The sequence below is a fragment of the Dryobates pubescens genome, chromosome 5 (assembly GCF_014839835.1).
Source record: "Dryobates pubescens isolate bDryPub1 chromosome 5, bDryPub1.pri, whole genome shotgun sequence".
Taxonomy (NCBI): domain Eukaryota; kingdom Metazoa; phylum Chordata; class Aves; order Piciformes; family Picidae; genus Dryobates; species Dryobates pubescens.
The window spans coordinates 2,868,878-2,896,351 of record NC_071616.1 but is presented as its reverse complement, the minus strand read 5'-3'; positions in this window follow the sequence as shown (position 1 = coordinate 2,896,351).

Sequence of the window (27,474 nt, the reverse complement as noted above, 5' to 3'; positions counted from 1 at the left end):
CTAGGAAAGGAGTGAAGTGAGAGCTGGGATGGGAGCCCCAGCATTCTCAGTTCCTCACCCCACTCACAACCGTGGGGACAGCAAGCACACAGTTTGGGACACCAGGGCCTGCACTGGCTTTGGGAGGTTTGTTCTGGCTTCTGTCTCCTTGGAGGGGGGTTTGCCACGGGGGGAAAAAAAGGCAAAACCAAACAACCTGCATGATGGGCACTTGTCAATGAGGTCCATGGGTGGGTTCTGCACTGTGGATCTTGCCTCTTCTCCTCCAGTCTTACCTTTCCCAAATCAAAGTGTTGCATCTGGGATGTCTCTGGTGGATTAGATTAGGTCAAAGAATCACAGAATCACAGAATGGTTTGGGTTGGAAAGGACCTTAAAGATCATCTAACCTGCCCCCCTGCCATGGACAGGGACATCTTCAACTAGACCAGGTTGCTCAAGAAACCAGTTTGGCATGGGGTTCTTTTTGCTTCTCAGTACAAACCCCTTCTCATCGTTAGCCTGTGAAAATGCCACATCAGGGGCTTGGAAAGGGTGAGGAGAGAGAAAAGGCTGTGAAGAACCATCTCTAACCATATAGGTCAGGCAGAAGCCATTTGTCATGCTCTACCTGCTCCAGGGATGAGCTGAGCTGCATTCTGCATCCACCTCAGCGTCCTTGCTCGATTCCATTAGCTAAACCTTTCTTGAACATCCCCCCCCCCCCCCCCCCCAATTCCTCACACCCCACCCCACCCCCCTTAGTTTTATGCATGTTTTATGTTCTCCGTCCTGTCCTTCCCGCTCATCACCACACCTATCGCTTGGAGGTGGGGGGGGGGGAGGGGAGGTTAAACCCCCTGGGAAGGTTGAAGCAAAACCTCTTTGTCTCCGGAACGCTGTGTTTGTGAGGAGGTTGAAGGCGGGGGGGGGGTTGGCAGGGAGCAGGGAGCGGAGCGAGGCCAGCAGGGGGCCGGGGCTGGGTTTGATTCATAAAATCGGCGTCGCCTCCATTGACAAAAAAAAAAACCACAGCCGCGGCGCGAGGAGCTGCTGAATGGGGCGCGCGCCGCTTCCCACCGGCGCGAGCTACGCTGGGGGCCGCGCGGCGGGGCGCGGCGCGGCGGGGCGGGGCGGGGCGGGGCGGGCAGGGGGCCGCCGCGCAAGGAGGGGTTAAACGTGTCCCCGCTCTCTCCGAGCAGGAGAAGGAGGGGTGGGGGAGAGTAACTGCCTCTGCTCCCAGAGCCTGCGGGAAGTTGTCAGGAGAAGCTTTGGACCGCGGGAGTCGCTCACAGAACCCTTGAGCCGCGGGATCTCGGAGTCTGAGAGACACACAATCAGGGGAGCCCAGAACCCTGGAATTACTGAATCCTAGAAGCAGAGCATCCTAAAGGCCCTGAACTCTAGAATTCCAGAATCATAAAGTCCTAGAGTCCTGGAATCACAGAATCCAGGAACCAGGGAGTCCCAGCACCTTAGAGTCCTGGAATCACAGAATCCAGGAACCAGAGAATCCCAGCACCTTAGAGTCCTGGAATCACAGGATCCCAGGATTTCAGAGCCCTTGAATCAGAAAATCCCAGAATCAGAGAATCCTAGAATTTTAGAATCCAGGAACCAGAGAGTCCCAGCATCTTAGAGTCCTGGAATCACAGAATCCAGGAACCAGAGTGTCCCAGCATCTTAGAGTCCTGGAATCACAGGATCCCAGGAACCAGAGAGTCCCAGCATCTTAGAGTCCTGGAATCACAGAATCCAGGAACCAGAGAGTCCCAGCATCTTAGAGTCCTGGAATCACAGGATCCAGAAACCAGAGAGTCCCAGCATCTTAGAGTCCTGGAATCACAGAATCCAGGAACCAGAGAGTCCCAGCATCTTAGAGTCCTGGAATCACAGAATCCAGGAACCAGAGAGTCCCAGCATCTTAGAGTCCTGGAATCACAGGATCCCAGGAACCAGAGAGTCCCAGCATCTTAGAGTCCTGGAATCACAGAATCCAGGAACCAGAGAGTCCCAGCATCTTAGAGTCCTGGAATCACAGGATCCCAGGAACCAGAGAGTCCCAGCATCTTAGAGTCCTGGAATCACAGGATCCAGAAACCAGAGAGTCCCAGCATCTTAGAGTCCTGGAATCACAGAATCCAGGAACCAGAGAGTCCCAGCATCTTAGAGTCCTGGAATCACAGAATCCAGGAACCAGAGAGTCCCAGCATCTTAGAGTCCTGGAATCACAGGATCCAGGAACCAGAGAGTCCCAGCATCTTAGAGTCCTGGAATCACAGGATCCAGGAACCAGAGAGTCCCAGCATCTTAGAGTCCTGGAATCACAGAATCCAGGAACCAGAGAGTCCCAGCATCTTAGAGTCCTGGAATCACAGAATCCAGGAACCAGAGAGTCCCAGCATCTTAGAGTCCTGGAATCACAGGATCCAGGAACCAGAGAGTCCCAGCATCTTAGAGTCCTGGAATCACAGAATCCAGGAACCAGAGAGTCCCAGCATCTTAGAGTCCTGGAATCACAGGATCCCAGGAACCAGAGAGTCCCAGCATCTTAGAGTCCTGGAATCACAGAATCCAGGAACCAGAGAGTCCCAGCATCTTAGAGTCCTGGAATCACAGGATCCCAGGATTTTGGAATCCTTGAATCATAGGCTTGGGGGTTTCAAGGTTTTGCAGCAAACACTCAGCTGCTGATGGCTGAAGCAAAGTCTTGCTTTCAGACACATTTCCCAATGCAATGGGGAAAGGAAAGTTAGGAGTCCAGCAGAAGCTCTCCTGGCCTGGCATCTCACAGGAAATGGTTCTTGCATTGGGTTTTTAGGGTCCTATTTTCTCCATCCAAATGGAGCCAGATGTGCTGGGAGGCAGGTCATAACTTCACAGTCAGACCTTATAGAAGCACAGAATTGTTTTGCTTGGAAAAGACCTTCAGGATCATCAAGCCCAGCCGTTTTCTGACTCTAGTGAGGTGCTAAACCATGGCCCTCAGCACCTCACCTATGTGTCTTCGAAACACCTCCAGGGATGGGCATTCAATCACCTCCCTGGGCAGCCTGTGCCAGTGGCAGAGAACCCTTTCAGTCAAGAATTTTCTTCTAATGTCCAACCTAAACCTCCCCTGGTGCAAGTTCAGGCCATTTCCTCTCACCCTGCCACTTGTTCCTTGGGAGAAGAAACTAACACCCACCTGGCTCCAACCTCTTTTCAGGGAGCTGAAGAGAGCCAGAAGGTCTCCCCTCAGCCCTCTTTTCTCCAGACTGATTGGTTCCAGTTCCCTCAGCTGCTCCTCACCATAGGCTGTGGGGTGGTAGAGCAAGTGCTGTAGTTTAGCCCTGGCTATGTGCTAAAAGCAGACAGCAGGACCCAGGCTGGATGCCTTTCGCTATGGTACCAGTTTGGCAAGGTTTTGGTAGTGCCAGAGCTGATCATGACTTTGCTTTGGTTAAATTCCAGATAAACCTCCCCCATCCTCAGGCTTCCTGTGCTCTGTGCAGACCAGAAACTTCCCTTTGCAGCTCAAGTTGTGAGGGTAACCCTCCTTCACATGGGGGGATGGGGAGAAAGACATCTTCTTTTGACCTGGGGCTGGACCTGCCCCTTGTTTGTGCACTCTGCTGCCTGGGCCACCTGTGGTCTCTGCTGCTCCTAAACCCATGAGCCTAAACCAGCCTGCAAAACCTCTTAGTTCTTCTTCCCTAACCGAAGTCATTCTTGGTAGCCTTTAAACACCGGATTAAAAAAAAAGGGGTGGTGTGTGCCCAGGTAGCCAATAGAGGTGGCTGGGATCAGCAATGCTGTGTCCAGAGGAGCAGGGAGGGGATTGTCCCCTGGCACTCAGCTCTGGGGAGGCCACACCTCGAGGCTTGTGCCCAGTTTTGGGCATCTCAATCCAAGAGAGATGTGGAGGTGCTGGAGCCAGGGCAGAGGAGGGCAAGGAAGCTGGGAAGGGCCTGGAGAAGAAATCTGATGGAGAGAGACTGAAGGAGCTGGGGATGGTTAGTGTGAAACAGAGGAGGCTGAGGGGAGACCTCCTGGCTGTCTACAGCCACCTGAAAGGAGGTTGTGGAGAGGCTGCTGCTGGTATCTGCTCACAGGTAATTAGTGATAGAACAAGAGGGAATGGCCTCAAGTTGCCACTGGGGAGGTTTAGACTGGACAGGAGGAAAAATTTGTCCCCAGCAAGAGTGGTCAGGAACTGGAATGTGCTGCCCAGAGAGGTAGTGGAGTCCCCAAGCCTGGATGTGTTTCAAGGTGGTTTGGGTGTGGTGCTTGGGGATGTGGTTTAGGAGTGAGCCTTGTGGAGTAGGGTTCTGGGCTGGACTTGGTGATCCTGAGGGTCTTTTCCAACCTGAATGCTTCTGGGATTCTGTGAGTCTCACCTGCAGTTCAATGTAGTGACTTGCCTCATCCATCCCCCCTCCCTATTCCTAGTAGTTCTTCTTTGTGTGGCCCCCTCCCTTAGCCTGTCATCTCCCCTACTTGACCACCAAGCTGCCTCCTTTCCTCATGCTTTAGTGCTCAGCAGGTTTTGTTGCTGCCCAGGTGTCTCCCTCCTCTTCTAGAAAACTCCAATATTCACCAGACTGCAGCATCTGGGCAGTGAGCAGCAGAACACTGAAAGAAATATCCCTCCTCAAGGCCAGCTTGAGGGTGTCCTGCTGGCATTCGCTCCTGGGAATGGCACTGCAACAAGTCAGGAGCCTCATAAATAGACCTGAGACACTTTCTTCGGGTGTGCTATAATTAGAACCACAGGCAACAAATTGGAAACCCAGCACCTACCTGCAGCTCTTCTGAGGGTGGTGGTGGCTGGAGCTGTATTGATTAGATGCTGGAGCAGCTTGGGGAAGCTGACATCATGATACAGGGCAAGAGATGGAGCATAGAGTGTTTGGTTTCACAGGGTCCCAGCCTGGTGGGAGCTGGAAAGGACCTCTGGAGCTCACCCAGTCCAACCTCCCTGCTAAAGCAGGGCACCCACAGCAGCTTGCCCAGGAGCACAATGGCCAGGGGGTGTTGGAATTTCTCCAGAGGAGGAGATCTTGATGTCTCCCTGTTCTGGGCACTGCTGAGGCCGCTCATCAAATACTGGGTTTGGTTTTGGACCCTCACTACAAAAGAGACATTGAGAGGCTGGTGCTGGGTCCAGAGGACAACAAAGCTGGGGAAGGGTCTGGACAGCAGGGCTGGTGAAGAGCAGCTGAGGTACCTGGGGGTGCTTAGTCTGGAGAAAAGGAGGCTGAGGGGAGACCTCATTGCCCTCTACAGCTCCCTGAAAGGAAGTTGCAGTGAGGTGGGGGTTGGTCTCTTCTCCCTGGTATCAGGTGATAGAATAACAGGAAATGGCCTGAAATTGTGCCAGGGCAGGTTTAAGTTTAGAATAGAATAGAATAGAATAGAATAGAATAGAATAGAATAGAATAGAATAGAATAGAATAGAATAGAATAGAATAGAATAGAATAGAATAGAATAGAATAGAATAGAATAAACCAGGTTGGAAAAGACCTATGAGATCAGTGAGTCCAACCTATCACCCAGCACCACCTGATCAACTCAACCCTGGCATCAAGTGCCTCATCCAGGCTCTTCTGAAACACCCCCAGTGATGGGAGTCTACCACCTCCCTGGGCAGCACATCCCAAGGGCCAATCTCTCTTTCTGGGAAGAACTTCCTCCTAGCATCCAGCCTGAACCTCCCCAGGCACAGCTTGAGACCATGCTCTGGTGCTTCACCACCATGATTTTTCTGAGAGCTCTTTGTATACAAAACCTTATCCCTTCTGCTGTCTCTAGCAGAGGTTTTCTCCATCCACCATCCCCTGTGGGACTTAAGAGCAGCCCAGCACTTCAACATTTCTTTGCTGCTCTTTCTGGCCCCTGCTCCTCTTCTCTCTTCACACTTGCTCTTGCTTCTGCATTGTCCCTCTTTGTTTCCTCAAAGCCAACCAGCTTTGTGCCTCCTTAGCCTGCAGGGATTTCCAGGAGCCCTCTTGGACTGGGATGTGTGTGTGTGTGTAAGGGCATGATGAGAAAGAGAAGCAGACAAGATCCCAGGCAGAACCAAAAAAAACCTCTTGTGTGCATATTTGTGACAAACTCCTCCAGAGCAGGTTGTGCCATCGCTGTGGGGGGAGCTTATCTGTGAAAAATGCCCTTTTTTAAGGAAAAAAAAAAATCTGTGTCCAGTTCTGGGCCCCTCAGTTTAGGAAGGACATCGAGACACTTGAAGGTGTCCAGAGAAGGGCAACGAGGCTGGGGAGAGGCCTTGAGCACAGCCCTGTGAGGAGAGGCTGAGGGAGCTGGGGTTGTTTAGCCTGGAGAAGAGGAGACTCAGGGGAGACCTCATTGCCCTCTACAACTCCCTGAAGGGAGGTTGTAGCCAGGAGGGGGTTGGTCTCTTCTCCCAGGCAAGCAGCACCAGAACAAGAGGGCACAGTCTCAAGCTGTGCCAGGAGAAAGTTCTTCACTGAGAGAGTCGTTCGCCATGGGGATGTGCTGCCCAGGGAAGTGGTGGAGTCACCATCCCTGGGGGGTGTTCAAGAGGAGATTGGATGTGGCACTTGGTGCCATGGTCTGGTCATGAGGTCTGTGGTGATAGGTTGGACTTGATCTTTGAGTTCTGTATCAATCCTGGTGATTCTGTGATTCTTCTGGTGCTGGTTGCCTGGGAGAAGAGACCAACCCCCACCTGGCTACAACCTCCCTTCAGGGAGTTAGACTAGACTAGACTAGACTAGACTAGACTAGACTAGAATAGAATAGAATAGAATAGAATAGAATAGGTTGGAAGAGAACTTCAAGATCATCAAGTCCAACACCACCTAATCAACTAAACCATGACACCAAGCAGCCTATCAAGTCTCTTCCTAAACACCTCCCATGACGGTGACTCCACCACCTCCCCAGGCAGCCCATTCCAATGGGCAATCTCTCTCTCTCTGTGTTGGATAGGAGGAAAAATTTCCTTGCTGCAAGAGTGGTCAGGGACTGGCACAGGCTGTCCAGGGAGGTGGTGGAGTCCCCATCCCTGGAGGTGTTCAAGAAACCTGTGGCCATGGCACCTGGGGACATGGTTTGATGGCCATGGTGGTGCTGTGTTGAAGGGTGGACCTCTTAGAGGTCTTCTCCATCCAAACCAATTCTATGTTTCTATGTCTGTCTCAGAGCCCAGGACTCTTCCTGGAACACTTTCACAAAATGAACCTCTCTTTCTCCAGTGCCCTGTAAGGACCTGCACTGACACAGCTTCAGGAAGCTCAAATGACCACATTTTGTAATGCATTGGAGCAACAGGCCCAACAGGATTGGGATTGGCTGGTGACAAAGGCACTAACTGCAAGATGATTGGCCTTAGGATTAATAAATCCTGGGTAACATCTGACACAGCTGGAGACAAAAACTTTTGCCATAGCTTCAATACAGAACAGAAATGCAGTGAATAAAAGTTTAGCCAGATTTTGAGGATGCCATTCTCACCAAGAAAGGTGTCCCTGTCTCAGGTAGAAGAGAAGGAGCACAGCCCATCAACCATCCTCATCTCTGTTTTTCAACAAGGATAAGTGCAGAGTCCTGCACCTGGGGAGGAATGGTAACTGCACCAGGACAGGCTGGGAGGTGGTCTGCTGGAGAGCAGACCCCTGGAGAAGGACCTGGGAGTGCTGGGGAGCAGCAAGTTCTGCATGGGACAGCAATGTGCCCTGGGGGCCAAGAAGGCCAAGGGGGTCCTGGGCTGCATTCAGAGGAGTGTGGCCAGCAGAGCCAGGGAGGTTCTCCTCCCCCTCTGCTCTGCCCTGCTGAGGCCTCCCCTGGAATATTGCATCCAGCTCTGGGCTCCCCAGCTCAGGAGGGACAGGGATCTGCTGGAGAGAGCCCAAGGGAGGCTCCAAGGATGCTGAAGGGACTGCAGCACTGCCTGGGGAGGAGAGGCTGAGAGCCCTGGGGCTGTTCAGTCTGCAGAGAAGACTGAGAGGGATCTGATCAATGCCTATAAATATCTGAGGGCTGGGTGTTGAGAGGGAGGGACAGGGCCCTTGCTCAGCTGCATCCTGGGATAGGACAAGGGGCAATGGATATAAATTCCATCCTTCACCAAGTCTCTCACCACATCTGTGGGGCAGAGCCCCAGGTCTTTTCCCTTCCTTTTTGTCTCCTGAAACCTTTTAACCCCCTCCGCCTGACCCCTTTTGCCTCTCCAGAGCTCTAACCTCTCCTCCAGACTCCTCTTCTCTCTGCACCTACCCTGTTTATTCCATGGACATGCCCCAAAGCCTTCCCTTTGCTCACCACCATCACCTCCAAAAGGTAAAATACGTGGAAACTCCGTGACAGTTTGTGCTGAAGGGGCTTGGGGTCAGTGACATCTAGGGGCAGGTGAGCAAGCTGCTTGTTTTGCTTTGACTTCCCTTGCTCCAGGTAACCTAATCCTGGGTGTTGGTTTTGTTTTGGTTTGTTTTTTTCAACCTTCCTCCTATCTTCCCTCCATGAGTCATGACCATTTTTTTTTCCCCTGCCTGCTTCTGTTTCTAAAACAACTCTGGCCTGTTTATTTTGGAGAGCTCACCCACCCTGGTTTAAAGCCAGAGATAGGGAGATTTGGGCAAAAGGTGGCCCTGTAAACCATAAATCGCATCCAGACTGCTCTGTTCCCAAAAGCTGTCAGAAGTCACCTGTGCCATGCACAGGTGCAGCTCAGGTTCACCCAGTGTCACCTGCAAACCTCCTGGCCTCAGCACATGTCTTACTGCCCATGTGCACTTCACTGCCCTTGACTTGGTGCTTGGCCAGCAGCTGGTCTGGGGGCTGCTGCTCAAAGATCAGTCAGTCCCTTTTGTGTGAGGTTGGTAAAGGAGAAGGTGCTGGAGCCCTGGAGCAGGCTGCCCAGAGAGGTTGTGGAGTCTCCTTGTCTGGAGAGATTCCTCCTGGCCATTGTGTTCCTGGGCAAGCTGCTGTGGGTGCCCTGCTTTAGCAGGGGGGTTGGACTGGATTATCTCCAGAGATCCCCTCCAATTCCCACCATGCTGGGATACTGTGAATAAATCACTCACCATGGCTGTACTTTCACTCTTACCCCACCCTCAGAACTTAGGATGGAGCCCCTGCTCATACCAGTCTAGACATGGAGTCACCAGCAGATACTGCAGCAGCCGTATCTGTGTGATTGTTCAGCCTGGAGAAGGCTGTGGGGAAACCCTAGAGCAACCTGCCAGTATTTAGAAGGGGCTACAGGAGAGGTGGAGAGGCACTTCTGCAATTGTGTGTGCAACAGGACAGGTGGTGATGGCTTCAAACTGGAAGGAGCTGGATTTAGATGAGGTATTAGGAAGAAATTCTTCCCCACATGGGTGGTGAGGCACTGGAACAGGTTGCCCAGGGAAGCTGTGGAGGCTCTGAGAAGCCTGGTGGTGTTCAAAGCCAGGCTGAATGGAGACTTGAGTAACTTGGTCTACTAGAATCATAGGGTCATAGAGTTGTCAGTGTTGGAAGGGACCTCAAGCATCATCCAGTTCCATGGGCATGGGCAGGGACACCTCACACCACAGCAGCTTGCTCACAGCCACCTCCAGCCTGGCTGCAAACACCTCCAGGCAGGAGGCTTCCACCACCTCCCTGGGCAGCCTGTGCCAGGCTCTCACCACCCTCATGGGCAACAACTTCTTCCTCACAGCCAATCTCAATCTCCCCACTTCTAGTTTTGCTCCATCCCCCCCAGTCCTATCCCTCCCTGACACCCTCAAAAGTCCCTCCCCAGCTTTCGTGGAGCCCCCTTCAGGTTCTGGAAGGCCACCAGAAGGTCTCCCGGGAGCCTTCTCCTCCCCAGACTCTCACAGTCTGTCTCCATAGCACAGCAGCTCCAGCCCTCTGCTCATGAGTCACCATCGTTGGAGGTGTTTAGGAGGAGACTTGATAGGGTGCTTGGTTGCATGGTTTAGTTGATTAGGTGGTGTTGGATGATGGGTTGGAATTGATGATCTTGAAGGTCTCTTCCAACCTGGTCTATTCTATTCTACTCTAGTCTAGTCTAGTCTATTCAACCTCATACACCCACGATTAACACCTGGCTGTGGAGTGTATCTTCTCGTTAACAGAACACCAGGCTTGTTCCTCACCAGAGCAGAGCAACACAGGTTCTCCCAAGCTGGACCTGAACATGCCTGGTGCTGAGGCATCTTCCCCAGCACAGAGCTGTGGTAGAGATTAATTATCTAGGCCCTGCTCCTCCAAACGTGGATGAGTTTCATGTTACTCCTCTGAGTAATCCCCTTGGTTGCCAATTAGATTAGTCACAGCCTCAGCGCCTGGCACGTGAGGAAGGGTTCGCGGGGCCAGAGCCCTATTTATGGCCTGCTCTCACAAATGAGCAGTCTCTAGCGTGGTGCCTCCATTCCTCAACAGCTTCAGCCCTGCTTGGAGGAGAGGATGAAAAAGCCTCCAGTTCTCCCTTGGATCGGGAAGGGTTGCAGGATGAGGAGTGGTGTGAAGGCACAGCTTTCAGTAGGCTCCTGGGGTGCATTCAGAGGAGTGTGTCTGGTAGATCCAGGGAGGTTCTCCTCCCCCTCTGCTCTGCCCTGCTGAGGCCCCACCTGGAACACTGCATCCAGCTGTAGGCTCCCCAGTTCAGGAGGGATCTGCTGGAAAGAGTCCAAGGGAGGGCTCCAAGGATGCTGAAGGGACTGCAGCACTGCCTGGGGAGGAGAGGCTGAGAGGGCATCTGATCAATGTCTATCAATAGCTGAGGGCTGGGGGGCAGGAGGGAGGGGACAGGGACAGGCTCTGCTCAGCTGCACCCTGGGATAGGCCAAGGGGCAATGGATATAAACTGCAGCCCGGAAGGTTCCAGCTCAACATGAGGAGGAGCTTCTGCCCTGTGAGGGTCCCAGAGCCCTGGAGCAGGCTGCCCAGAGAGGTTGTGGAGTCTCCTTGTCTGGAGACTTCCAAGCCCCATCTGGATGTGCTCCTGTGTGACCTGTGCTGGGTTCTCTGCTCCTGCTCTGGCAGGAGGTTGGACTCGATGATCTTCGGAGGTCCCTTCCAACCCCTAACATCCTGTGAGCTGTTAGGGCAAAGTAGCTGGTGAGGGGATTGGAGGTCTTGCACAGGGAGGTTGGAGGAGGATCTGGGACTGTTTAGCCTGAAGAAGAGGAGGCTGAGGGGAGACCATGTCGCTCTCTATGGCTACCTGAAAGGAGGTTGGAGTGAGGCTGGTGTTGGCCTCTTCTCCCAAGTAACTAATGACAGGATGAGATGAAAGGGCCTCAAGCTGTGCCAGAGGGGGTTTAGGTTGGATGTTAGGAAGGATTTCTTTTCTGAAAGAGTGATCAGGCATTGGAACAGGCTGCCCAGGGAGGTAGTAGAGTCCTCATCTCTGGAAATGTTCAAGAAATGAGGACTTGCAGTACTTTGAGACATGGTCTGGTGGTCATGGAGGAGTTGGGTAGAAGATTGGACTTGGTCTTTTCCAGCTTTGATAATGATTCTATGATTCTCTGTTCCTGTGATTTATAGTGTAGGTCATGGGTAGACACAGCTGCATCATGCCATGGCTGTGGACCTGCTTCAGGCTCCCAAGCTCACTGCTGTCAAAGGCTTTTAACATCCTTTAGAATCATTCAGGTTGGAAAAGATCTCTAAGCTCATCAAGTCCAACCATGCCACTGCTTCCCAGCGAGGCAGTTGAATCCCTGTCCCTGGAGGTGTTTTAAAGACATAGAGATGTGGTACTGAGGGACATGGTTTAGCACCAGCCCCGGTGGAGTTAGAGAATGGTTGGACTTGAAGACCTCAAAGGTCTTTTCCAACCAAAACAATTCTACGATTCTATGATCTGAAAGGTCTTTCCCAACCCAAATGACTCTGGGATCTGAAAGGTCTTTTCCAACCCAAATGATTCTGGGATCTGAAAGGTCTTTTCCAACCCAAATGATTCTGGGATCTGAAAGGTCTTTTCCAACCCAAATGACTCTGGGATCTGAAAAGTCTTCTCCAGCCCAAATGACTCTGGGATCTGAAAGGCCTTCTCCAGCCCAAATGATTCTAGGATCTGAAAGGTCTTTTCCAACCCAAATGACTCTGGGATCTGAAAGGTCTTCTCCAGCCCAAATGATTCTAGGATCTGAAAGGTCTTCTCCATCCCAAATGACTCTGGGATCTGAAAGGTCTTTTCCAACCCAAATGACTCTGGGATCTGAAAGGCCTCTCCAGCCCAAATGATTCTGGGATCTGAAAGGCCTCTCCAGCCCAAATGATTCTGGGATCTGAAAGGTCTTCTCCATCCCAAATGACTCTGGGATCTGAAAGGCCTCTCCAGCCCAAATGATTCTAGGATCTGAAAGGTCTTCTCCATCCCAAATGACTCTGGGATCTGAAAGGTCTTTTCCAGCCCAAATGACTCTGGGATCTGAAAGGTCTTTTCCAGCCCAAATGACTCTGGGATCTGAAAGGTCTTTTCCAACCCAAATGACTCTGGGATCTGACAGGCCTTTTCCAGCCCAAATGCCTCTGGGATTCTCAGATCTGGCTCTTGCATCCAGCAGTGTAAATGGAAGGTTGGTTTGATATTTATTTTTTTCACTTCCCCCTCCTCTTTCTATCTGCAGATTAAATCAGTTTTGCCAGGTGAAGACAACATGGAGCCCCAGTAAGCAGCTTTTAATGGCAATTCCTAGGGGCTTCTGTGTCCTTCCCTGGTGCAAGCAAGCTGCAGAGAGAAGGGGGCCGGGGCGGCTGCGGTTTGTGAGTGCAGCAGCATCGCCGCGGGTTACCGCCGCTCGCTGCACCGCCTGGCATGAATGGGGGTGACATGTGCGTGCCCACAGGTCCACGTGAGAGAGAGGTGGGGTGGGGAAGGGAGGATATTTTTAAACCTCCGGGGGGGGGGGGGGGGGGGAGGGGGAGAAATAAAAAAAAATTTTAAAAAAAGGGCTGGGGGAAAGGGAAGCAATTAAAAAAATAATTACCAAGGGGGGGGGGGGGGGGAGAACCCCCCCCAACAAACCACAAAAACCCCAAAACCCAACCCCAGAGTGGAAGCTGCGGCTTCTGTGCTATCCTAAAATAACCTCTGTCTCCTGCCTGCCCACCCCCTCCCGAAACACACAGCCAAAACCCCGGCCAACAACAGAAAACTCGGATTGCAGAATGAAGGTGTGTGGCTGTTGGCATTCAGAATTAATGCTGCTTGTGAGTGTGTCCCACACCCCCTACCCCACCCCACCCCAGAGGCTATCGATGGATCGATCTCTTCTGATCTCTGGCGGGCCACCCTTCGGTGGCTGATGCTTGGGCTAAAAACAGAAAGATGCAACACAAAAGATACTGCAGTCAGCTCGAGCAGGGGGGATATTTTTAGATCAGAAAAGGGAAAGGAGGGGAGAGAGAGGAGAGGCTGGGCTTGGGTTTGCAATCTAATTTGGTCTCTCTCTCTTCCCCCCCCTCCCCCCCCCCCGCGCCCCTCCCCGCTCTCTCTCTCTCTCTCTTTTATTTTCCCCCTTCTCTCTTTTACATTTATTTATTTATTAATTCCATCGGTGGTATTTTCCATACAAGCTGATTTCTGGGCCGGGGGTGCGGGGTGCGTGTGTGGGGTGGGCTCGGGGATGGGGGGGATGATGGAGAGGGTGATATTGAGGTGGTGGGGGAGGGGTGTGTGTGGGGGGGGGAAAGGACCGGCAAAGCCGAAGCCAAGCTGAAGATTCTGGAGTTTTATGGCTCATTCCAGCTAGTGGCTTCTCCCTGCCAGTTGAATTAATTTGATACTATTTTTGAAAGTCAGTGTTTCTAAGGGAGACCTAATGACGCAATGACGTCAATGCAGGTCAATAGCACACACTGGAGGCACTGACTGTGCTACTGGGAGCCAAGGGCTCCAACAGCCCCAGCCGTTTTCCCACCCCTCTCCCCTACCCCTTCCTCCCCAAACCACCCCAACACCCACCCCCCACCCCGTTACCCACCGCCCTGGCTTCTTTGCACCTTGCGCCCCCCCCCCCCAACCCCACTACCACCACCACCACCTTCCCCCCCAGAAACCCAAACAACAAACCAGTAAAAATATCCATGCTGAGACGCAGTGCAGTGGAAAATAAACCAGTAACCCCCCTGCTCTAACTGGGCACTGCAAGGGGGGGGGCACGCAGAGGCAGAGGCAGGCAGGGACACGCGTGGGGCTGCAGCCGGGCTGGAAATAGCTGCGTGGGTGGTGGGGAGCGGGAGGCTGTCCCGTGTGTGTGTGTGTGTGTGTGTCCCATCGCTCCGAGCATCACCGGGGGGGCTGGAGGGGGGGGTGGGGGGATGAGTGGGTGTCTCCCCCCCCCCCCCAGCCCCAAACCCCGCAGCAGCTTAGACAGGGCTTGGTGGGGACCCAGTGGGTGTCCCCCATCCTCCATATCACCAGACAGAGCCGAGCGGGGGCTGAGCGGCTCCCCCCCCCCCGCGCAGCAGCGGGGATGAGTTGGGGGGGATGCGGGGGCGGTGCGGGGGCGGCAGGCAGGGGCTGGAAGGAGGGAGGAGGGAGGGGGCTGCTTCTCCCTGTCTCCAAGTCAGCCTCTCAACACCAACTGGCTGCTGCTTTTTTTTTTTTCCTTTCATTTGGCTTTTTTTTTTTTTCCCTCTCTCTTTTTTTTTTTAACCTCCCTCTTTCAATTTTTTTTCTTTTACCCTCCCGCCCCCCCCTTTTTATGCCTCATTTGATTTGGCTTCTTTTTTCCTCTCCCCCCCCCCCTTTTACTTTAACCTCCCCCCTCCTTTTTTTTTCTTTTTTTTCTTTTTTTCTTTTTTTTTCTTTTTTTCTTTTTTTTTTTATTTTCTTTTTTTTTTTTTGTCTCTTCTATTTTTTTTTTTTTTGGGTCTCTTCTATTTTTTTTTTAACCTCTTCTATTTTTTCCCCCACTCTTTTTTTTTTTCCCCTGCCTGTTTTTTTTCCTGCCTCTTTTTTTTTCCTACCTCTTTTTTTTTTCCCTGCCTCTTTTTTTTTTCCCTGCCTCTTTTTTTTTCCTACCTCTTTTTTTTCCCCTGCCTCTTTTTTTCCCCTGCTTTTTTCCCCCCCCCTCGTCTCTCTTCTTGTTAATTGCCTTTCTTTTTTTTTTTTTTTTCCCTCTCCTTTTTTTTTCCTCTCCTCCCCAGCCTTTTATTTATTTATTTATTTTCCCCTCCCCTCTGCCTTCCTCCTGGACGAGTGCAGGCAACACATTACGCGAAGCCCTTTCACGATCCACAGCTCCTAAAAAAACGCTCTGGTTTCTTTAGACAGCTCCTTCCCAGCCTTGCAGCTCTTTCCTCCTCAGCCCCCAAATTCCCTAGAAATCCACCTGAGGTGTGGGGGGGAAAGGGAACAGCTCCAGTTTTTATTATGTTTTTTTGTTGTTTTGGTTTTTTCATTCTGGAGGTGTGGGAATCATTTTCTTTTGGTTTTTGTTTGGGGATTGGTTTTGCTTTGGGGGATTTTCTGTTGTTTTATTCTTCTTACTGTTATTTGATTTTGGGGGTCTTGGGGGTGTTTGCTTTTTCTTTTATTGCATACAAAAATAAGTGAAGAAGATTTGGCAAGGTAGGTTTCTCTCTCTGTGTGGTGTGTGTGTGTGTGTATGCTTGAAGGTGATTTTTTTCCTCCCCCCCCCCCCCCCCCCCCCCCCCCCCCTCTGGCTTTTGGCAAAGTTTGTTCCCCCATTTTCACTTGTTAGATGTTTGGGATTTTGTTTGGTTGGGTTTTTTTTTTCCTTCCTGTTGTCGTTGTCGTTGCCACCAAGTCGACTTTCCAGGCTGTGTCTTCTGCTTTGTGAAAAGTGGACAACATTTCATCCACACCACCCCACCCCCCCCCCTCCACACCTTCCTCCTCTTTCTTAAGAGTTGGTGTCGTGTGTCCTGTGTTCGATGTTCCTGCAGAAAGCATGTGAGCCGCTGAGCTCCGAGATTTAAGACCCCAGCACCACCCCCACCACCACTTTTTTTTGCAGCAACTTTCACTCTGTCACGTTTTGGGCTGGTGGTGAAGGGGGTGGGGGGGTGGGGGGTGCAGAAGGAAGGGCTCCACTCGGTAACAGGCTGGCAAATGAAATTTTAATTGCAGAGAGAGTCTAAAGCTTGGAGGAGGGTGGAAGAGAGTCAATGGTGCTCGCAGAGAGGATTTGCTACCGGTGGGAATAGACTCGTAGTGGAGTTGGGGGTGGGTGGGTTGGACTGGGGGGGGAATGGGACACACACACACACACAAAATAATAAGAAAGCAAAGGCTGAGAGAAAATACTAATTAAAGTGCTGCAGGCAAGTGAGAGGCTGTTGCAAGCTCAAACCACCTGTAGAGGGAAATCTTTATACGTAGTAATTTCTGATCGCCGATCTATGGAGGAACTCAAAGAGCAGCTTCCGAACTTTGCCGCTTGGCAGCATGGAAGGTGAGGCACTGAGCTGCTCCAGTCCTCCTCCGGGTTGGGGGGAGAGAGGGGAGGGATTTGGGAGCTGCAGAGCTCATCAAGCTTGGAAGGAATTGGAGTTTAAGTAGTCCTGAGTCTCAGTCTCCACCTTGGCTGCTGAAGCCATCTGTGGTGCATGTCCTGGCTTCCTGCTCTCGACGTGGTAGTTATCAACAGACGCCTTGGCTGAGGGGAGTGGGCTGCGTTTGGTGCCAAGTTCCAGGAAGTTTGTCTATCACGGCCAAGAGGAAGGGGTTGCAAAGTAGTGGTAAGGACTGACTGCTCTGAGGAGCTACTCAGCTTGTGTGTGTGTACCTAAAGAGCAATAACTACCACCTCAGGCTAGCAGTCTCAGGGTGCTATGGGGACCACCGCCACACCTTGTGTGGTGCCTTCTCCTCTGAGGAACCTCAGCCTGGGACCTCAGGTGTGACCCAGCATGTCACTGTGGGGCGAAGGCTTCAGAAGCGTGGTGGCACCAGAAAGCAAAGCCATGCAGGCGCTGCAGAGTCCAAAGGGAGGCAGTTTGGAGTCAGCATGGACCCTCCTCACTGTGGTAATGGAGAAGTGTAGGCTGTACCAGGGGTGGGCTGAGGGTTGGCAAAGCCCTCTCATCTCTTTATCCTCTCGCCTGTTGCACCGTGGGTCCACCTGCCCTGCAGAAACATGGAGATCTTTCAGTTATCTTGGTCTTGAGTCGCCTCTGCTGCCATCTGTTCCCCCCCCCTCCCCCCATCTGGCATTTGCCTGCCCAGCTGAGAGAAAAGGTGGAGATCCTGCGGTGTGTTGCTGTGAATCTCGAGGCCTACATCAGCAGGATCGTCTGAGTCGTGAGAGATGGGGCAGCTGTGGGGTGGTGATGCACCCTGGGGCAGTGCAACTTAGAATCACAGAATTGTTAGGGTTGGAAGGGACCTCAAGGGTCATGCAGTCCCAACCCCCCCTGCCATGGGCAGGGACACCTCACACTAGAGCAGGTTGCTCACAGCCACATCCAGCCTGGTGTTAAAAACCTCTGTCCTCTGCGTTAGTGCTGCAACAGGTGGAGTCCATCACCTCTTTTTGGCCCAACCTGTGCTCTCATAATAGGGTTTCTGGTTTGATGACCTTTACCATCTCCTGCCAAAAAACCCCACCAAAGCCACAAGTTGTTCCCAGCCCATCATTTCCTGAGTTTTTTGGGGCTTCATCTCGTTTCTTTTCTCTGTTCCAGGTCCCCATATCTCAAATATTGGAGCTTCAGGAGCTCCTCTCTTGCCACTTTGAGGGCACAGCCTGTGACAGGGATGAACTCTTTCCCATGAGTTTTCACTCATTCATTCCTTTTGCCTCCCTTTCTCTGGCAACTTCTGAGGTCCTACACATGGTCTTCTCGGCACAAACTCTCTTTAACCCAGATACTCTTACATCCACTTCACCTATGAGTCACTGCACTTTCTAGCCTACAATTACATTTGCATAGCTTGTGCAACAGAGGGAATTCTCCAGCTTGCACACAGCTCATCCACCTTCTGCAGCCTTCCAGATGCTAGGTCTTTTCATGTCAGGTGTGTGCAAAGAGCTAACCACCACCTCTTTTTTCTTTTTTTTTCCCTTCATGCCCTCTCTTTTCTCTCTGCTCCCATCTCCTCCTAGGCCAATGATCTGCATCAACACAGGATCTTGCCCTGAAACTGCTTATCTAGGTTTAGATGCTTGTGCTGAAGATTGTTCCTAATTAAGGTTCCTCCTGCTTTCTGTGTTCTGCTGCTGCTCTTCATTTTCCTTATGCCAAACCATCTCCTGTAATGCCAACTTCTCTCAAGGGGGCCACACAGGCTAAGGAAGTTGTTAGGCAAGGTGGTGGTCTCAAATGCCGCCACGTTAAGGGGTGTCAGGTGGGCAACCACGTAGATGAGTTTGTGCCTTTGTTTCTTCTCACAGTACCTCTCTGGACTGTGCTTGTAGAGATCTATATATGGTCTTCTTCACAGCAAATGGGCAGCTGAACTAGCACTTGCTTATGAAGAACCTTCAAATAGTACACCCCCACACTACCTTCTCTACTCCAGGAATAATAATAAAGAAACCCTCTCTTCTACTTAACTATGGATACAGCAGAAGGGAAGTCCATGCTGGTGAGGTAGAACTAGGTTTCATTGGGCATGACCACAGATCAATTAGGTTTCAGTTGTGCTAAATATCCATGCTTTAGGAGTGGTTACCAAGAAGAACAAAGCAGTTTATTGCTTGGACTCACCTGGAGTTGATGGAAAAATGAAGAAGAGGGCACAAGACCACCAGCTGTCTGGCAGAAGTGCTGCCCTCCCTCAGTTTCATTGCAGACCTCTCCAAAAGGCACTTCAGACTTCATTGCCACCCGTGTGCAGTCGCACTGTTAGATTAGTGCAGCCTTCCTGTCTCGTTTCAGGGAGCTGGGCCATCTCATTTGAACACTCCTGTTACCTAGAAAGGCTGGAGCAGATGATCCTCAAGGTCCCTTACAACCTGGTGCGCTGTGATGCCATGCTATGGACTCAATGATCTTAGAGGTCTTTTCCAATCAAAACAGTTCTGTGATGCTGTGCTTTTTCTATAGCTAGTATCAAGTCAAGGCAAGTGGTTCCACTCAGCCATGTGCACCACAGAGGATTTTGGGTGCTCCATGGTTTTCCCCTCAAAACATCAGGATCACCAATAAGATTCCGAGGTCCTCTCACCTTGTTGTGATGCACTCTTGCAAGTTTGTGTTGTACAGAAGCTTCTTCCACTATTCAAACGCAGCCATTGGCTTCTCTTTGACTGCTGAAGCTGATGACTGTGCTTGTCATTGAGGCCTCATCCCCAAAGACATTCAAGCTCAGACTTTCCTCATTAGACAGATGTTCCAGTTTCTTCATCATCCTCACAGCCTCCATTGGACACTCTCTAGTAAATTCAAGGGAGAAGCTCCCTTGACCTGCTGGCCACTCTTCTTAATGCACCCCAGGAGACCATTGCCCTTATTGGCAACAAGGGCACATTGCTGTCCCATGGATAACTTATTGTCCACCAGCACTTCAGGTTCCTTCTCCATGGAGCCACTTGCCAGGAGGTCAACTCCTCACCTGTCCTGGTGCATGGTGTTGTTCCTCCCCAGGGGCAGTACTCTACACTTATTAAAGTCAAAAAGAATGATGAATTTTCAAAGCTTAGCTCTTCATCAGTCTTCAGCAAACACACCAGGGTGGCTTTCATGTGCAAACCCTGAGCCCCTCAGCACATCATGGCATGGAATGTGACTCAGGCTTGGAGTCTCTGCCCATGTAGCCCTGGAATAATTGTACTTACTGCAAAAGCAGCACCAAAGTGTGCAGAAGTCTGGGTCTCATCAGAGACATGATCCTGCTCTGGCAGGGTGGTTGGGACTGCATGATCTTTTGAGGTCCCTTCCAGCCCCTAACATTCTGTGATTCTGTGACCAGCTGGCACTGCAGCAGGCATTCAGAGCAGTCTGAATCTGAGCCTGCACATCTCAGCTGCTCATCTGCAATACTGTGACCAACAAGAGCAGGGAAGTGATCATGCTCAGGTAATGAGCACTGGTGAGGCTGCACCTCGAGTACTGAGTTCAGTTTTGGGTCCCTCACTGCAAGAAGGACTTTGAGGTGCTGGAGCAGCTCCAGAGAAGGGCAATGAAGCTGGTGAAGGGTCTGGAGAACAGGGCTGGTGAGGAGCAGCTGAGGGAACTGGGGGTGTTCAGCCTGGAGAAAAGAAGGCTGAGAGGAGACCCCATCGCTCTCTACAACTCTCTGAAAGGAGGTGGCAGTGAGGTGGGGGTTGGTCTCTTCTCGCTGGTATCAGGTGATAGAACAACAGGAAATGCCTGGAATCCTGCCAGGGGAGGTTTAGGTTGGAGATTAGGAAAAAAAATATCCTTTTCTGCAAGAGTGGTCAGGGATTGGAACAGGCTGCCCAGGGAGGTGGTGGAGTCACCACCATTGGAGGTGTTCGAGGAACCTGTGACCATGGCACTTGGGGACATGGTTTGATGCCCATGGCAGTGTTAGGTTGGCTGCTGGGTTCCATGACTTTAGAGGTCTTTCCCAACTAAAACAATTCCATGATTCCACGCTCTCCAGATACTCTGCTAATACTCTGTAAGCTGTGTGTGATGCTTTCTTCCCCCATGTAGTTCACATCATGAGCTGGGTAAGCACAAACACATATCTCCTGACCTTAAGAGAATGTCAATGTAGCCACCATGGCAAGCAGAAGAGACTCAGTTTCTACCCACCCTTTGGGCTCACTGGTGAGGAGAACAAATGGAGGAAACCACAGAGGTTCCTCTTCACCCACTTGGCTGATGATGTCATCAGGTGGCTGCAACGCAGTGTTGTGCCTGAAGACCATCTTGAAGGGCTCATACGCTTCCAGTATTGAAGTGTGTCCTTCCTCCTGTTCATTTCATGGCCTATCTTGTCTTCTTGGTGTGTTGTCCAGTTGCTGTCACAGATGTCCTTAGGGGAGCTGAAGAGTATCATCACAGAATTGGCCAGGTTGGAAAAGACCTCAGAGATCATCAAGTCCAACCCATCACCCAACACCTCCTGACTACTAAACCATGGCTCCAAGCGTCACATCCAATCCCCTCTTGAACACCTCCAGGGATGGGGACTCCACCACCTCCCTGGGCAGCACATTCCAATGGCCAACAACTCTCTCTAGGGAAGAAGTTTCTCCTCACCTTGAGCCAAAACCTCCCCTGGCACAGATTGGGACTGTGTCCTCTTGTTCTGCCACTTGTTGCCTGGGTGAAGAGACCAACCCCCACCTGGCTAACAGCCTCCCTTCAGGTAGTTGTAGAGAGCACCTTGTAGATGGTCACCTTGTAGATGGTCACCTTGTAGATGTTTCCACTCCCATGCCCAGTGCCATGAATTACCAAAGACACCTCAGATCCAAGAAAAGACAGCCCAAGCAGAAAGAGCTCAGACCCAGACAGAAACAGCTCAGAGGCAAGCAGAAGCAGCACTGATTTCAGTGCCATTTCTAGGGCTGAACTTGCTGTTAGTGCATGCAAGCTGGTGATGAAAGGAGATGCTCAGGCAAGAAGTCTAGACTTTGTGCTCAAGTCACATTTTAATTCTCCCTACTACTGGAACCCACTGTGCCAGAGCGGGTTTTTTGGCCTCTCTGTGCCAGCTATTTTCTGCCCTGCTTTGCCAGATGTTTCTGCCCTGTTTAATGAGGCTTGCTGGCAATTTGGGCTCTAGCTGGCTAGGTACGCTGTGAATCTGAGGGTTTTTTCCCTTACCTCCTAAAGGTAAGTGGAGAAGTGGCTGATAAAAATCCCTCTCCCATCCTGGTTTGACCATCCATTGGGCTGAGCAGTGATTGTTTTTTATGTTGTCATTTTTGATAGCCAGAACTATGCTGACAGAAAGACAGGATGGTCGGGGCTGGAGGGGATCTCTGTAGACCGTCGAGCCCCACTCTCCTGCTAGAGCAGAATCACCTAAAGCAGATCCACGTAGGAACACATCCAGGTGGGTTTTGAATGCTTCCAGAGATGGAGACTCCACCACCTCTCTGGGCAGCATCTTCTGGTGCTCTGCCACCCTCAAAGTAAAGAAGTTTCTTCTGACATTTAGGTGGAACTTCCTGTGGTCAAGCTCATGCCCACTGCCTCTTGTCCATTATAAGGAAGGCAACAAATTAGAGAGGAGCAGAGTCACAGAAGCATTGTAGGTTAGGGTAAGAGCTCACAAGACCATGTGCTCATAACCCTAGGCATCTCACCTTGTCTTTCACCTCAGCTCAACAAATGTATTTTCTTTTTTCACCCCACTGCCTTTTTCCTTGAGAGAACTTGGTTAATTCTGTTGTTGTTGTTGTTGTTGTTGTTGTTCCCCTTTTGAATGGCTCCTTTGGCTTCGTGTTCTATTCTCTCAGGTAATAAGTTCTTCCTCAATTAACACCACCCCACTGGCCAGCTTGAGGTAAAGATTGACCCAGATTTCTTCATCACTGCCTTCTCTTGGTTTGGTTTTTTTCCCCCTCCCACCACAAGATTGTGTATAATGCACCTCGAAGTGTTGCCTTCTCCTTTTGGTTCTTGTTCCTAACTCTTCCTTTAAGGTGGCTGCCAGCTGTGTGCATGTCAAAGACCCTGGGTCTTACTGATGAAGAGCGGTGTGAAGGTTGATGGAAAGGAACTCTTGGCAGAGAGTTTCATAGCAGAACTCCTCCAAGGCTGTGCTCCCCTGTATCTGAAGTGTGATGCCTGTTCACTTTCCTTCTCCCCTAGGTTCAACTTGTATGGTTTCTTTTTTTGTCTTTTGACCTTATCCTCCACATTGAGGCCATAGTCCTCTTCCCCACCAGCTTTGTTATGTTAATGATTTTCCCTTTCATCCCTGTTGCACAGAAGTATGTCTCTAGGGTCTGACTTGGCAGCTGTTGGAGGAAGACCCAAGTTTCTCTCCTTTTCCTTGTGTTATTGCCATGATATTTCTCTCTCGTGCTAAAGCCACCAGCTAAGCTGACATTTCAGCCCCAAACTGCTCCAAGATGACCTTAGCATGTGAATTGTCTGGTTTTGCTGGTGTCCTGGGCTATGCCATCAAGACTCTCCAATAGTCCCACATATGAAGTTACAAGTCTTAATAAGTCCTTGATCTTCTGGCCCAGGTGAGACTTTCTTTACTAACCTAACTGCACAGCCTCTCGTTCTTATGGTGGAGGAGAAGCACTCTTCTCCTCCTTTGTGCTTCATTGCATGCTCTGGTCTCTCTGATGGTTTCTACTGCTGTCCCCTGATGGCTTTTATTGATTATCTCAATGCTGTGGATACCTTCAAGAGCGTCCTGATTAGGTAAGTAGGTCTTATCTTCATTGCATGGGTGTCTCAAGCAAGCATAAAGCCGTGGGTGCTTCTCCTGAAATGTGAGGAGAGCCTCAAAGATATCCAAGGAAGAAAATAACAACAATTTTTCCATGAGGAATTCCAGCATCATTTATGATTAGAAGAGGAATGTCTAGGTCCTAATGCCCTGATTTAGCTGACAGTTACTCTTCTTCAGGTCCTTTCTAGCTTATACTTTGCCACCTCCAAGAGCCAGTAGATGTTTGAGTGGAGTTTGCTCTAATTTATTTCTGCTTCCTTGTGATTGCTCTTTGCCTCTAACAAGAGTCAACTAGCAGAAGTTGTTGATTGCCCTGGGACATGGTGAATTCTATTCAAAACACTGAGGGGTTTTGTGAGCTCCTGGTATATCTTGGTGGCACTTGACTCTGTTTCTGGTCTTCTTCTGCTCCCCTTCTGTTTAGAATACAGCAGGCATCGTGCCTGCTTAGAATCACAGAATCAGAGAATTGTTAGGGTTGGAGCTTGAACTGGGTCAAGGCTGGTTGTGGGAATAAGGCTGGGTTAGGAGGATTTGTTGCTGTGATCACAGTCATGAATCAGCCTCTGGCTCACAGGTCAGAAGACCTCCAAGGTTCTGAGGAGGTAACACTCAAACCACAGCAAAATGCTGCTAAGCTCTCTCCCTCTTGTTTTGCCATGCTGATCTGGCTGATCTTTGTCTTGAAGAGAGAAAGTGAAAGGGACAATGGATGTAAACTGCAGCACAGGAGGTTCCACCTCGACATGAGGAGGAACTTCTTCTCTGTGAGGGTCCCAGAGCCCTGGAACAGAGAGGTTGTGGAGTCTCCTTCTCTGGAGCTTTTCAAGACCCATCTGGATGTGTTCCTGTGTGACCTGTGCTGGATTCTTACGGTCCTGCTCTGCCAGGGGGGTTGGACTCGATGACTTCCAGAGGTACCTTCCAAGCTTAAAATCCTGTGATCCTGTGAAAACCATCTTCCAGAACAAAAGGAAAGAGGTGGAGCCTTGATCTTGCTGGATCAAAACTCCAAATGAGGAACAAATAACCTTAAATAGCTTGATCTGCAAACTGAAATCCTTTGTGATGGAGCATAGTTGTTTTGAGCAGCAGTTTTGTGCAGGCTGACATTGTACTGCTAATAATGACAGTAGGATGTACCAAAAATGCTGTGAGGGCTTGGAAGCCTTCTGCTGTGAGGCCAGGCTGAGAGAGTTGGGGTTGTTCAGCGTGGAGAAGAGAAGGCTTCTGGTGGCCTTTCAGGGCTTAAAGGGCTTCTCAGAAAGCTGGGGACAGACTTTTGAGCAGGGCCTGACATGACAGGACAAGGGGTGATGGTTTGAACTGAAAGAGGGAGATTCAGACTGGAAAGAAGGAAGAAATTGTTCTTCACTGGGAGGGTGGTGAGACCCTAGCCCAGGTTGCCCAGAGAGGTTCCATCCCTGGAACCATTCCAGGTCAGGTAGTTTGGGGCTGTGAACAACCTGCTCTAGTTGAAGATGTCCCTGCTGACTGCAGCAGGGTTGGACTGGATGACATTTAAAGGTTGCTTCCCACCCAACCCATTCTGTGAGTATGATTCCAGTGTGTGCTGTTGACCCATCAGGGCAGAGAGTTTGGAAGGGAAGTTTCCAAGGGTGAAGACAGCCCAACGTGCTGTCAGAGACTGAGCTCTCCTTTATCATCTCCGGCAGCTCTACGTGAGCTCTAGAGTCCCCTAGAGTCTAGCTGGTGGACACTCCACTGTCACTGGCATAACTTTTCAATGCAGGCAAAGATACAGGATGCCTCACTTTCATGAAGACCTTGTTTGTAGGGAGGCTTAATTGTTTGGAAACAAGGAGATTGCTGATAATGAAATTATCAAGATAGAAGACAAATGTTCCTTTTAGCGCTTCTAATGATCAGGAGAAGTGGGAGCTGCTGTTGGGTACAGGATCGCCTGCCACTTTGGATGGTTTCCATTTCTTAGGGTTTTGGGGGTGGTTTTTTTTAGCCAGAGATTCCCTGGGCACTGGACTTTGCTGTGACCAAGCCTTTAGCAGCAGACAAGAAAGACTGGAGATGGTTCTGCTGAGATGGAGATGACACATATGGGTGGAGGTGCAGAGGAGGAGGCAGGCTGCCTTTGTGAAATTCAGGCAAAAAATAGAATCATTAAGGACCTTCAAAGTCATTGAGCCCAAACAGTTTTTTCTTTGCCCCTCCCCCTCTTTAGCTCTTGCTGAGCATTGAGAATATTCCTTCTCAGGATGCTCTTCTCCAGGCTCAACAGCCCCAAAGTCTCTCAGACTTTCCTCTTCACAGAGATGCTCCAGGCCCTTCAGCATCTTTTCATCCAACAAGTTTTTTCTCCCGTTCATATGGAACATCCCGGGTTCCAGTTTGTGCATTCAGCACTGCCAAGTTCTGCAGATGGCCCTGTGGCTTCCAGGAGACGATGTCAAGCCCTTTGGCGGGAAGAAGACTTCCTACCTACCCTTTGGTAGGCAGAAATCTCAGATGAGAGTTCGGGGGGGGAGGAAACAAAACAACAACAACAAAAATACCAGGCATGTGACTGCAAGGAAATGCTCAGGCTGGGAAACAGGGAGGGAATTCCAGGCATCTTCCTGGCTGGGGAGAGGCTGAGGTCCAGCAGCTGCAAAGCTTGCCAGTGTGCTCACCCCTGACCTGCCACTGAGATCCTTCTTTGCACACAAGCATGCAGATACCTTTCCTTTGCAAGACAGCAAAGCTAACAGCTTTTCTCTGTCCCCGTGCACAGAGCCAAACAACGTGCTGCAGAGACACACAAAGCTCTTGATGTATGTGCAAGGGGAAAGAGAGAAGGTGGCCATCCCTCCTGCTGCAGCAGGCTGTGGGTTCACAGAATCACAGACTGATAAGGGTCAGAAGGGACCTCTGGAGATCATCCAGTCCTACCCCACCCTCCTGAAGCAGGGGCACCCACAGCAGCTTGCCCGGGAGCACAATGGCCAGGGGGGGTTGGAATCTCTCCAGAGGAGATAACTCCACAGCCTCTCTGGGCAGCTTGCTCCAGGGCGCAGCAATCTGGCTGATTTTAGGCTGGAGGTTAGGAGGAAGTTTTACACAAAGAGAGAGTGATTGCCCATTGGGATGTGCTGCCCAAGGAGGTGGTGGAGTCACCATCCCTGGAGGTGACTCCAGGGATGTTCAGGAGGAGACTTGATGGGGTGCTTGGTGCCATGGGTTAGTTGATTAGATGGTGTTGGATGATAGGTTGGGCACGATGATCTTGAAGGTCTCTTCCAACCTGGTCTATTCTATTCTATTTTATTCTATTCTATTCTATTCTATTCTAACCTCACATCAACTAAGTTTCCCCTCCTGTTCAGGTGGAACCTCCTGGGTTCCATTTGTGCTCATTGCCCCTTGTCCTGTCCCTGGGCACCACTGACAAGAGTCTGGCCCCAGCCTCTTGCCCCCCACAGGTCCCTTTAGCTCTTGCTGAGCATTGTTCAGCTCCCCTCTGGGGCTGCTCTTCTCCAGGCACAACAGCCCCAGAGCTCTCAGCCTTTGCTCCTCACAGGGATGCTTCAATATCCTCAGCATCTTCATAGCCTCCACCAAACTCTCTCCAGCAGGTCCCTGTCTCTCTTGAACTGGGGTGCCGAGATCTGGACTCAGTATTCCAGATGTGACTTTGGTAGGGCAGAGCAGAGGTGGAGGAGATCCTCTCTTCTTCATACACCCCAGGATACCTTCTTGGCCACAAGAGGACATTGCTGACTTATGGTGAACTTGCTGTCCACCAGAGTGAAGTCTGCAGGCTTTTGGGTCTGAGTAGCAGAAGATAGCTTAGGTGTGCACACCTCAAGCCTTAAGCTCCTGTATGGCCTACCATTTTTTATTCATCCAGGATGATCTTCACTGCAGCTCCTCGAAGGAAGTATGTCTTGTGTCTGGCTCTTTTTCTGGGGTCCTGACAAAATCTGTCCTTGGGATAGGGCCTTTTCCTATTGTGGTGTTTCTAAGTGTCCTGCTGGGCTGTCACTGCCGTAAAGGCCATCTTTCCAGGTGTCTGTGGTGGAATCAGGGTTTAAGCTGGTTTTTTCTTCCAGACCTGAGCAGCAGGATCTCTCCCAGTGCTGGGAAGGTGGTTCGGTGACTGGCACGCATGGACACGTGCGAACAACAATGGGTCTGCTCATTTCTGCTAGGGACTGTGTGTGTGGAGCCATTTGCAATGCCTCATCTTTCTCCCTGGCCTTGGCAG